The sequence below is a fragment of the Octopus sinensis genome, linkage group LG6 (assembly GCF_006345805.1).
Source record: "Octopus sinensis linkage group LG6, ASM634580v1, whole genome shotgun sequence".
Classification (NCBI taxonomy): Eukaryota; Metazoa; Mollusca; class Cephalopoda; order Octopoda; family Octopodidae; genus Octopus; species Octopus sinensis.
The window spans coordinates 54475584-54488711 of record NC_043002.1 but is presented as its reverse complement, the minus strand read 5'-3'; the positions used below and the strand labels follow the sequence as shown (position 1 = coordinate 54488711).

The following is a 13128-nucleotide window of genomic DNA, read 5'->3' as shown; positions in this document are numbered from 1 at the left end:
ATATTATATTATATTATATTATATTATTTATTATTGTATGCGACAGACTTCCACGCAGCTTCCGTCTACCAAATTGACACTTAAGACACTGGTCGACCAAGGGCTATATTAGAAGACACTTGCCCAAGGTGCTGCGCAATGGAGATAAACCTAAAACATGTGGAAGCATTTCAGAGTAAAATCAAATTTAATTTTGGCGTCCACTTTACAATATTTCTTGGCCATTTAAATAACTATTGAGGCAGTAAATCTTTCGTGAAATTGTAAGTGGTGCACTTGAGAATATTTTAACCTATATTTCCCGGTCAGTATCCAATTTAATGACTTTTCAGTTGTATTTTTCCTATTGATTATTTTAAAAAATTTTCCATCAAATATATAAAGCAGACAATTTATAAAAGAATCAGCACGCCAAATACGAAACGATACAATAATAGAATATTTCCATTGTTGAATACTTCCGTTGTTTAATAGTATTTGATAGTTTCGTCATTGAATACTTCGTTCTTTAAAACCGGTTTACGAGGAGGTGCTGAAATATTCCTAGTTTTAATAGTATCTCGAATGGCCTGATTGGAGGCCCAACCTTCTGAGTTCTTTAACAGGGATTACAAAAACTGAAGGACCGCTGCAATAAGTGTCAGGTTCTAAGAGGGGAATATGTTGGATAAAATCATAATTAACTGTTACTCCTGTATTTTCTTCTACCCAAAGCCAGGAATTTTTCAGCATCCCCTCGTATGAATTAAGCGCAGGGCCGGCAATTTTGGTGGAGGGGTTAGTTGATACAATAGAGCTCAGTACTTGAGACTACTAGTTTATTTTATTGATGAAAGGTAGAGATCGCCTTGGTGGGATTTGAACTCAGAGTGTAAAGGACGAGAATAAATACCGCAAAACAATGATTTCTAATTTTGTCACAAGGCCAGCAATTTTGAGGGAGAGAGTTAGTCGGTTAGATCGATCACAAAGCTCAGCTGATATTTCTTTTATCGATCCCTAAAGAATGAACGACTGAGTCGACCTTGGCTGGATTTGAAATCAGAACGTAAAGCATTTATTCTGATGATTTTTTTTTTAAAATAATACCATGGTGCATGTGCGTGTCTTTGCGTCTGTGTTTGTGCCCCCCAGCACTTGACAACCGATGTTGGTGTGTTTATGTCCCCATAACTTAGCACTTTGGCAAAAAAAGATCAATAGAATAAGTACCAGGCCTTAAAAAAGTACTGGGGTCAATTTGTTCGACTAAACGACAAAAGATATATATAAGTTTGTATGGCAATCAGCTTTCCTCTTAGCCATGTATTTCAATAAGTTTCTCTACCTCGGAGGAGAACAGTAAGCTGATACTTCGGCTCATTTCCGTCGTCTGAGTAACAAAAAAAGGTTCTAACAGAATTCAGAATAAACAGCAGAGGGTGAATATGAGTGATAATAGGAGCTGAAAGCATAATTAAGAATAACAAGTTACTGGCTGTGAAGTATAACTGTTTACTATAATGGGCGTTATGTCCATCTGTCTGTTTGTTCCCTCTTCACGGTCAAACGGCTGGACCAATGGTCACGATGTTTTTCAGGATTACGAAGGAGGTAATCAGGAAAGTTTTTACCTCCCCACAAAAATGTGAAAATGTATGATTATTTAATGGCTATTGAGTTTTGTATTAAATCATCTTTGATGTTTTTTGTTTAAATTCCGTCGACGAATATTAACTCTGGATTCCCCCACCTCCACCCCACGTATAGTTCGTGAATTTAGAAGGTTTAGATTTGCGATACTATCCCTTTATTTCCCATCGTAGATGACAAATTTGCTATCGGGCGTTATGTCCGTCTCTTTGTCTGTTCCCTCTTCACGGCCAGATGGATGAACCAATGGTTATATTTTTCGGGATTACGAAGACAGTTGTCAAGAAGGTTTTTAGCATTAAAAAATTAGAAAGTATGATTATTTTGTGGATATCGATTTTTGAATTGATAAACCACCTTCGCATTTTTATTAAAAATTCACCGACCACGAATAACTCTGGATTTTCATCGTACAGTTCGTGGCTCCAATGTAGATACGAACGAGGCCACGAGGACAGTTAATAGCGAAATAAAATGGAAAAAGTGTGTGTCAGTATATAGTGTGTGTGATTATTTAGCGGTTATTGAAGTTTGGCAGGATTCGAAATGGCCAATCGAAGCGGCTATTGTTCACATATCAGTTTTGTCAATCAAAATAACTCATTGTACCAGACATTATTCGCATATCCAGACATTATTCGCATAGAACAGTGAGAGGTAAGTCTTAGTTTGATTTTTTTTTTGCAACCCTAAAGATTCCGCTCGCGCATTCAAAGAAAACAAGGCACAGAGTCAGACTTAAGATCGTGTAGGTGTATTTTTACCCACCCCGATGTTTACACACGGCCAATTATACGTCGCTATGAGTTGAGCAACGGACTTCAGTAATTTGAAAATTAGTATTGAACAAACAGAGAATATTGTCAACAAAGAAGTTTTGTAATCATATTGATATTATCGAAAGGAATATGATTCATAATTCAAATAAGGAATTTGTGAACTTTGTATAAGAGTATATACAAGCGTAAAAGAGTGTAAACAACTAAAATAAAGGTATATCTAAATAACATTTTTTCATGATACTTTTTATGTGGTGGTTGAAGGAAGCTTTGGCTTTCGTTAGGAGTGGTCCACATAACCATTCATGAGACAGAGATTGGGAGCCTATTTCAGTTCGGGAGTGAATCGTCATCACATGTCACTTAGTCGCAAACACATGCCATATAGCTACAATAGAATGCTGCATCACCAACAATAATGTGATTTCTCTAAGACATCACCCAGTGATCTATCAAGCCCATTTATACATTTCTCAATACATATTGCTGTTATGACTTCCCTCCCTCATTTTATGCCTTCATCGTAGATGGGTAGATTTGCTAGTGGTGCTAATTCGTGCAGCCGTTTTCGCGTGAAAAGCGAACACACACATACATACATACATACATAGATAGATAGATAGATAGATAGATAGATAGATAGATAGATAGATAGATAGATAGATAGATAGATAGATAGATAGATAGATAGATAGAGGAATCTGTGACGTTCATGTGTTTCCCCTGGAAACAAAAGACAATGCGATTGAAATGAAATAGAAGCGGTTAAAATGTAAATATTCTTCAAATACGTATTGTATACATATATGTGTGTGTGTAGCTAACCACAGTTGCTACGTTAGTACCGGAAGTTGACATTGAAAATCCTTTTTTAAAGAAGTTAATCTTATATGAAACAATATTATTTATTTTTAAAAAAAATAAATGAAGTCGATATTATTGTATCCCAGGTCAAATTATTCATGCACCCCAAGTGTGGAACCAATTCGTGTAGCCGTTTTTGCATGAAAAACGAATACACACACAGAGGTCTATTTTATATAATATAACAATTAAAAGGCAGGTGAAACCAAAGGAAAATGCTATCATCTACGTATTTATTGGTCGACAATATCTCCAACCAAATGATGAAAGCTGGAGAAGTTTTTTGCTCACTTACAGGTATAGGAGACTCGGCGCTGTTATTAATAACGAGAAACAGGTAACCTCTTCTTTCAAACTCACGACCACAACAGATCCATTTCTTTCTTATGCTTCTTCCTACCTGCGCTCTTTTAGTAAGCGTTCTCATTTGCTTTTGAGTATCTTCCTCTCTTTAATGTAGAATAAAATTTTCACGATGATCCAGCACTAAGAATAACCGCTAAATCTCAGTCATTATCATATTCAATCCCTTGGACTCCTAATCTGTACCTGTTATATTTAATAGGATCTTTCTCATTTATATTTAGTAGGATCTTTCTCATTTTAGGAAACAACGTACCGCAGTGTTCATTGTATCTTCGAGCTCAGTGTAAAAAGTGGGCGAGCTAGCATTGTTTTACGTACCTTAACTACACGATCACCTCGTCAAAACGAGTATGTACACATCTGAAGATCGCAGTGTCGTGAAACTAGAGTCACAACATAACATCCCGTTTCAATAAACTATTTATCATAAGAAATAACTTATTATAGGAAATTAAAATACTTATATAAGATGATAGCAAAATCTTTTGAGACTGCTAGTTTTCAGAATGCTTTGAAACTGCTAGTCTCAAAAGATAAAAATACTTGAAGGTTTTAAATTCTAATTGTCTGCTACTCTTTGTTATGGGTCAAACAAAGCAAGGATTTGTCGGGTGGGGCATGCACCATGAAATATCTTTGGCGCCGGCATACTATGGATTGGACACTCTTGCAATTCGCGGTTATGAAACATACTAGACATAGTAGCCAAATTTCCCTCAAATTACAACTTATTTTAAAAATAGAAAAATATTGGATAACATGGACCTTGATGCATTATGCTTGAAAATAAAACCAGACGGTCGCGGCGAGTTGCCTTTCATCTACAACAACAACAATACCAAGAACATGAACAAAGTTGTGAGATCCTTTGCTGATCTGAAAGAAACAATGTTACTGGAATTAGTATATCAGTAGTTAAATTAGTTTAACATATCTAATGCAAAGGGCATCAAAAAGCAAACCAGATATACTTAAGTGATGAAGAAAAAAGGCAATATTACACATTAACTAATAATGCTTTAATTATTTAGACCACTGAAGAATGGGAAACAACACTGGACACATTTCAGTCTTAATATGTTCTCATTAGCGAACCACTGCTTTCATCATACTTACATAAGTAATGATGACAGAATTAATTAGTGAGTGTACTAAAATGTATATTTATAGACATAGAAGAATAGAAATGTTCAGAGAATAACCCAGTGACGTCATCATTGGTTATTAAATCAAAATTCCTTCTCGTGTTTGATTTCTTTTACTATAATTCTAGTTATAAACACGGAAGATTCTCATATCTCACATGACTGCCCATACATTATTACACAAAACATAACGACCGAGAGGCAACATCTTTTGCTTGAGCTGTTAGAAATAACGACCAACTCTCTCTTAAATGACACCACTGTCTAAAAAAATTTTAAAGGGTCATTGGGAAATTATGTAGTTCATGATATACAAAAACATAATGATAAATGGGATGGTCACGGTTTGAACTACTCTAGTCTTTGATCAATCTGTTCAATCAGGAGCGACCTAGAAAGAAACAATAACACGAAACATTGATTTTCCTGCAAAGTAGTTTTTTTGGGTTTTTTTCCTTTTTTTCATGACAATGGATATATAAATAAGTAAATAACAGTCGGCTGTGGACAAAATATGATGTAGAGCTGTAGAAATAAATATTTAGCTGAGTTGCAGAAATAGGCTTCCTTAGTAAATTATTTTCAGGGTTTGACTGTCATATTTTCCTTCACAGATAAACAAACAAAACCTAATACCAGATAAAAATAATGCTTTTTCTTTCTTTTTACACTGCTATATGAAAATCCAATATAAATCTATGCATTATATATATAGATTTCACTCTCTAAAACATCATCGTCATCGTCATTATTATTATTATTATTATTGATGTTGTTGATGTTGCTGCTCTTTACTCTTCTTTTTCGAGCAAAGCCAGATTTGTTAAAACCAACCGTATTTTGGCTTTGTTCACACAAATGCAACTGCCTTTTTTCTTTCTTTAACGTGTGTGTGTGTATAATTGTATGATATGTATGTGTGTGTATAATTGTGTGATATGTATGTGTGTGTATAATTGTGTGGTATGTGCGTGTATATATGTAATTAAGTATGATGAAAAATACCGGGAAAAGTTAATGTGTATGTGGAAGAAATAAAGCATTCTATGGTGAACAGTATGTGGAATGTTACTATTATGAATCACGTGGAAAACAACGCACGGATGCTAATACAGTGTTGCCATACAAGAAATAGACTGCATATGCTGTTATTCTTACATAGGGTATAGCCTGAAGGTCGATGCTTCTCAACCTGGAGTGTTATAATTTATTTCGTTGAGTGGGAGTGATGAGAATTCAAATGAAACTTCACCTGTCTTTGAATATCATCACAGAAGAATTAAAGAGAAGTGCTGGGTGATTCGATTTATATAATTAAGGGGGTGTTGGACTAAGAAACAACTGGGAAACACTGCTGTACATGTTACTATTGTCACACGGGAAACAGCTGGCGGTGCTTCTGTTGTCGTGTGGGAAGTACATGGATGGTGTTTCTATTGCCACATGGGAAATATCCTGTGATGATCGTAGCATAACAAGCACCTTCACTAACACGGAAGGCTTTGCGTAGCGAGTAAGGGAGATTCTCGTATAACGAAGATGATTAAATAAGGAAATGTGAAAATGAGACACGACTTGAGATGAAATTAACTGGTAAGCGACGATTTATTCTCCGTTATAAAATACAATGATTGCCATACATGAAATAAAATTAATATAACAGGTTAAAACCAAGATGTGTGAGAGACTTCGTGGTCAGGCCGGACTGTTGATCTTGAAGTTAAAGTTGATGTACTGTTTGGTGGTGTGTAGAGGAAGCCATTGGTCTGTTGTTTGTGAAAGCGGGGACTGGCTGGTGTCAGATACATCGTTGTCAGAGACGGGTTGCGTCTGGTCAGTGGCGTGTGCCAAAGACCTAGAGCAGTCGAGAACTGTCGTTCTTATAAAGATCAGGAGGCTCCCAAAGCTGGTGATTAATTTCCCGCGTAAGTAAAAACGAACTGTTGCACCAACACGATTGGACAGCTGGAAACCGACCAATACAAACAAGTTCGGCTGATCACAAGGCCTGTGGAGCTGATATCCAGGTATTTAAGCTTAAACCACTCATAGCGAAAACGTCTCACACATAATGACAGTGTAAATCACTTCTGCTACACTCGAAACAAAGACCAGCGCCAAACAGATAATACTAAGCGGGACTCGAAAGAGAGAGGAGTTCCTCCAGTTTGAGATACATTTGCTCGAATGAATGAATGAATGAATGATGAATGAATGAAACAGCATATACTTGTGGTTCACAAACCAAGTATTAGCGAAAATCTGAATGTTTTTTTTTATTGAAATAAAAGCTCAAAAATCAATGAATCCGCATTCGGCAATAAGAGCTACAGATAGCCGAGATAATGGACACATGAACAGCACAATGGACACATGAACCAAAGAGATGACGATTCCTGTTCTGATATTAGCATTACACTAGTCTATAGCCAAGAAGGAAAGCTCTCATTTCAACTAACTCAGAGTACGAGATAGTGAGAATTGGGTGGGTATTCTGCTGGTTTACAACGCTGGGTTCTCTTGTAGAAGGAATGGTCTAACGATACATGTATTCCCATTGATCTATTCTATACGCCTGAGCTGTGATAAAGGTAAAAATAAAGACCCCCTTCGGTCATGAATGACCATGGGATTGCACCGAGAAAGTTACCCTCCTTGTTACAAGTCCGGGCAAGTTTGTTTATAGAAGACCAGCAGTCACCCATGCATACCAGCTTTCCCTCTCCACGCTACCAGTGTTACCCAAGGGAAAGGCAAAGGCCGATACAGCTTGGTACCAGTGACGTCGCAACTCATTTCTACAGCTGAATGAACTGGAGTGATGTAAAATAAAGTGTCTTGCTCAAGAACACAACACACAGTTCGGTCCAGGAATGGAACTCACTATCTCATGATTGTGAACCCGATGCTCTAACCACTGAGCCATGCGCAGATTCCATATCTCAGATATGAAGATTATAATGGTTTCAGATTTAAATTTCTTTTATTCTTATATTGCTTCCAGTTATTGGACGGCTGCAAGGTTATATCGATCAGAGAACGTTTTTCCTTCTTATCGAGATAAAAATGCAGCGACGACTGAGCGTTAAGGTAACAGTGAACTAAATATAAAATACTTTTGTTCAACGCACTGATTCTGTGCCATGCCACGCCGAACAATGTTATGTGTATGTACGTAAAAATGTGTGTGTGTGGGAGTGTGTGTGCGTACATATACATATATATGTGTGTGAGTGTGCATTTTGTCAGTTGTGTGTTTGTAAGGATCAATTTTTAAGACGTGCATTTTCTTAATTTGATTGTTCTTCACCTGTTTTTCAAACTTCAAGTGTATAAACGACAGTGTTACTCATAGAGAAGCAGATTAATATACCCACTCCTCGACTTACGACCATCTGCACTTGTGACCACAATAATCGATTTTCCGACGTTGGACAACGCAGGCCTCCCTCAGATCCAAGCATCCACTGTCTGCCACTGTCTCTCACTCAGTTGCTTTCAATTTGCCTTTCGCTTATAATCCAAGACATTTCAGTCAGCAAATAATGATTTCTCGCAATAACACAAGGACATAATTGATTTTGGAGAAGTTGGAGAATATAGTCGATTATATTTATCCTAACACTTAGTTTATATCGCAGTTTGTAGACAATAACGTCACTGGTTAAAGCTTCTCTGGTTCACCGTATTTCAGACTTAACTGGTATTTTCTTTTTCTCGAACCGCAAAGATGAAAGACACATTGACCTCGGTGGAATTAAAACCCAAAACGGAAAAAGACCGTATCTAAAAACAGCGAAGCTTTTTTATCAGATACTCTAACAATTCTAATTCATTGTCTAATAATAATTAACACGTGGGACAGATGGAAGTTCAACGTTTTAAACTTTTTCTTATTTCTTTTTTAATGCATATACTTATAGATCTTAATAGCATTGTTTCATTATGTTAAAAATTACGATTACGTCCTTGATTTCAGTCCATTGTTAAAATAGCAACGCTTGAACGTGCTGCTTTGTGTTTTAATTTAGTTTCATAGTTAAGCTTGTTTAAAACGTAACACTCGAACTTATGAACCGAATGACAAACAGAATAGTGTGCGTGCTGATTTCTAACAATTATTCAAAACCGTCATTTGTTTATATTGATGTATGATCAATTTAATTGACACATTATTTAACAGATACTTTATTTTATCGACACCCGCAGTAGAAAGAAAACCTAAGCTGACCTCTGTTATTATTCATTGCCTCTTTATTTACTCAAAACAATTCGTTTTGTTTCATTTTGATTTCATAATCGAATTAACAATTTTAAAGTTCTCGAAATCATTCTTTCGCCATTCAACTGTATTTGTTTCCTTGCTGGTCCATCAGTAAAGAGTTACATACATTAATGACGGCTGGTGTAAAAACAATCAGTGGCAAGCACGAAATTGAATTAAAAGTCATTGACATGTTTACAATTTATTCACTAAAGGATCTCCAGGTTGTTGAACTTTTTCTCATGCTCCTAAAACTTAAGATTCAGAATTCAACGAGGGCTTTAACATAATCTCTCTTGCAAGAAATAGCGGTTAAATCTTCCTTAGATCACATTTTTCTGTCTTCGAAAAAAAGAGAGGGGAGACTGAATAATATGGTTTTAGACAAATTGCTTGAAGAAAATAATAAAGGATAGAATACTGTTTGATTATAGGTTTAATTGATCAAAACTAACCTAGACGTAAATAACAATAACAACGACAGCAATTTGCATCTACGTAACCGCTTCTTACTCCTTTCTTAACTTTCCCATAGAACGGCATCTCTATCTCATTTTTAACCTTCACCTGTTTTTCCCCCGACTATTTATCTCATTCACTCCATCAATATTTTCTTTCTTTCTTTCTTCCGATGAAGGACAAACATCCGAAACGTTAAGACACTTTCTGTTTCCATTGAAACGTCAAGTCAATACCTTATTTATCAAAATTTGTTCTCCTATTTCGATCTTTTTATTGTTCATTTTATTTACAATACGCGCGCACACACGCACACACACACATACAACCAACCCCCCAGCCTCACACACACACACAGATACATACACACATGAACACACTGGTTTCCATTGTTCTTTTTGTTACTATTGACCGACAATTGGAAACTGGAAATTCGGAGTAACGGTTTGAAAAATTTTCAGCATCAAATAAATATTTTAAAAAAATTTCTTTCCATATTGATTACTCAATTTTCTCCCAATTTACACTGTTAGTGTTCAATATTTTTGTTCAGGCGAAAGGAATTAATAACTTCACACGATCACTCTCTTTCCCCACCTTTTTTCTTTTTTCTTTGTGACCAGCTTTGTTCAGATTATATTGCTACAAATGCTGTATATAACAAGCGTACAACAACATAAGCATACAAACTGTTTGTAGTTGGGAGGGATGATCAATTTGCTGATCTCTTGTACAGCTTGTAGCTAAATTGACACTGCGTGGTGCAATGTTTACTGGGTATGTGAGAGTTGTTGATTGATTAGTTGATGCAGGTCAGATGTAATTAACCTGTATATTGCTTAGCTGATGTGGGTAGTGTTGGAATAGTTTTAAGTCTACATTTATACACCACTTCTTGTTTGTGTGTTGCATTAGGGCATTATTCAACAAGACAAAAAGTAGATCTTAGATCTATTAAAACATTGTATTGTGGTTTTAAATATGGACTATATTACGCGTATGTTGGTATTTTCATTCTCCTTCAGTTTCCAGATGTATTGAGTGAGAGAGCACGTAATGGAATTCACCTAATCTTTAGATCTGAATGGGATCTGCATACATACTTCTAAATGTGATCTCCGTAAACCAGTATAGTACTTTTCAATTTTTTAATGCGCCTTTTCAAACATAGCCAGGCTCATGGGCCCGGTTTCCTGGTTTCTGTGGCGTATGTGTTCCCCCAGCTGGACGGGACGCCAGTCCATCGCAGCGTTACTCAAGAAACAGGAAGAGAGAGTGAGAGATAGTTGGGGCGAAAGAGTACAACAGGGGTCGCCACCACCCCCTGCCGGAGCCTCGTGGAGTTTTAGGTGTTTTCGCTCAATAAGCACACACAACGCCCGGTCTGGGAATTGAAACCGCGATCCTCCGACCGCGAGTCCGCTGCCCTAACCACTGGGCCATTGCGCCTCCACATAGTAATTTTCAATACCATCTGTTAATTCTATTTAAGCTCTCTAGACTAGCGCCTTTTCAGTGTTTTATAGCGAAATCAAACACACCAGTTAAACATATGTCTCATATTTTCAGTACTCAGTATTACGTCCCTTGTTCTTCATTAGCATTTTCACTTCTTCGATTGTAATACTTGCCTGCTATGCATTACATACCAATCTGAGAACACATCATGTTGTTTTAGCTTTTAATAACCATGCAATATTTCTGACTGTTAGGCATAACATACCAATCTGAGAACGCATAACGTTGCTTTGACTTTTAATAACTATGTCTGACAATTTTCTATGTAATTTTGTATTGTACATAATTCAATATCCCCAAAACATCGTTGTTTCATTATTTTTGATATTCTCTTTGAGACGAGATAACACGATTTTACTGATGTGAGAATTCGTGAGTATTTCCAGATATCCCAATGCAAAAATTTCCAACTACCCTATCATTTCAGCTCAAATATTTGGTGCCAGTCATAACCATAGAAACGGCTGATCATCTTTTCAATCTATTCACACATGCATTACTTAAAGTTCATTAGTATTTATGGTATTCTTTTACTGTTGCATCATGTATTGCAGTTCTGGACCTGTTCTGTTTTATTTTATAGATTGAGTTTGCCAAATGTATTTGGAGCATGGAGCCTGAATTCGATTCCTGTTTTGTTGTGTCTAGGAAGATAAAATGTGTTTCAAAACACAAATACACATAAAGAATCTTGCAAACCGAAGTAAATTCCTGTTCTTTTCGTTTTTCTAAATTCCTTTACGGGATTCAATTATTGGACTACGACCACTCTGGGCACCACTTTCAAGAGTTTGGGCTGATCACAACAATACCCCTACTTGGTACTTATTTCAGTTTATTTATTATTGTACTAATCTATTATTTATCAAAATGTTGATTTACGTTTTTGACACAATAGCAATTTTTACACCGCTATACATAAACGCGCACGCATACATACATACATCCGAAAGCTTCCACACAGTTTCCATATCAAAATATATTGATGAATCTGGGACTATAATAGTTTACGTTTGGCCAATGTGCCGCGAAGATAAATTGAACCAAAAACTACGTGGTTGCGAAGTGAACTTTTTAACACAGTCATGCCCTCTCAAAATATTTTCTATGTTGTTGACTTTGCTTAAACTCACTTTCAATTCTCCTCACTGCTAGTTTATTATCATTTATGTTGTTATGATACACAATATTCCTCAGAATCAATAAAAATAACGCAAACATTTATTGAATGTTTTTGTGACATTAGTATTTATGAAAGAGCTGTAGGTTGGCGGAATAAGCAGTAAGTCGGATAAATGCTTCGAGAGATTGATATGCAGCTCTCCACATTACGAGTTCAAATCTCGCCAAAGTGCACTTCATCTATTATTCTTATGAATTCTAGTCAAATACTGAAGCAAATTTTTTATCGACTGTTTTCCATTCATAAAAATTTGGGGTCTTGTACTAATATCAGGAATTAATATTGATTTCAAATTTTGGCACAGCAATTTCGGAGAAGGGGTAAGTTGATTACATCGACTCCGGTGTTCAACTGGTACTTATTTTATCGACCCGGAAAAAGATGAATGGCAAATTCCTCGTGGAATTTGAACTCAGAACGTAAAGATGGACAGATGAAGTGCTACCAGCGATTCTGCCTTACATATCAGGAATTAATTTTGCTATTCACATATACAAACAGAGTATCATAATTAGTATTCTGTAATTTCCAGAAGAATGCAAATAACTATATACCCTTTTATTGGGTCTATAAACTATATTTAAGGTCGTATCAGTTTTGTGTCTCAAGTAGTGATCTTGTCTAGTGCTTCGTGTGGTGAGGAGAATACGGTGAGTGAATGTTGAAAAGAAACCGATAAACTGCAATGTTTACTAACATTAAGATGATTTTTAAAACCTTTTAAATTTGTCTCACATCTTAGCGAAGAAAGAAGAATTATATAGATGCAAACTTTGTTTTATCTTCCGATTGACAAAGAAGGGTGGACAAAGGACAAATAACTTGACATTCATTTTGCCAACTGTCATTACCTTATGTCTAGTGTCTATCTGAGTTAACCTCTTAACCACTTTTTTTTTTCTCTGGAGTGAAAGCTAT

At 36.1% G+C, this 13128-nt stretch overlaps 1 protein-coding gene across 4 annotated transcripts in view; it reads right to left on the bottom strand.

The window, feature by feature from the left end:
• The window catches only part of LOC118763919 (putative protein TPRXL), a 185423-nt gene that overhangs the window by 128207 nt on the left and 44088 nt on the right, over positions 1-13128 (bottom strand). The window contains exon 4 of one of the 4 annotated variants that reach the window (XR_004999682.1): positions 7595-9388. The exons of the other annotated variants lie outside the window; for them this stretch is intronic. The gene's annotated coding sequence lies outside the window, so the exon portion shown is untranslated. Of the gene's footprint in view, positions 1-7594; positions 9389-13128 lie in introns of those variants that run through there. 4 annotated transcript variants of the gene reach the window in all.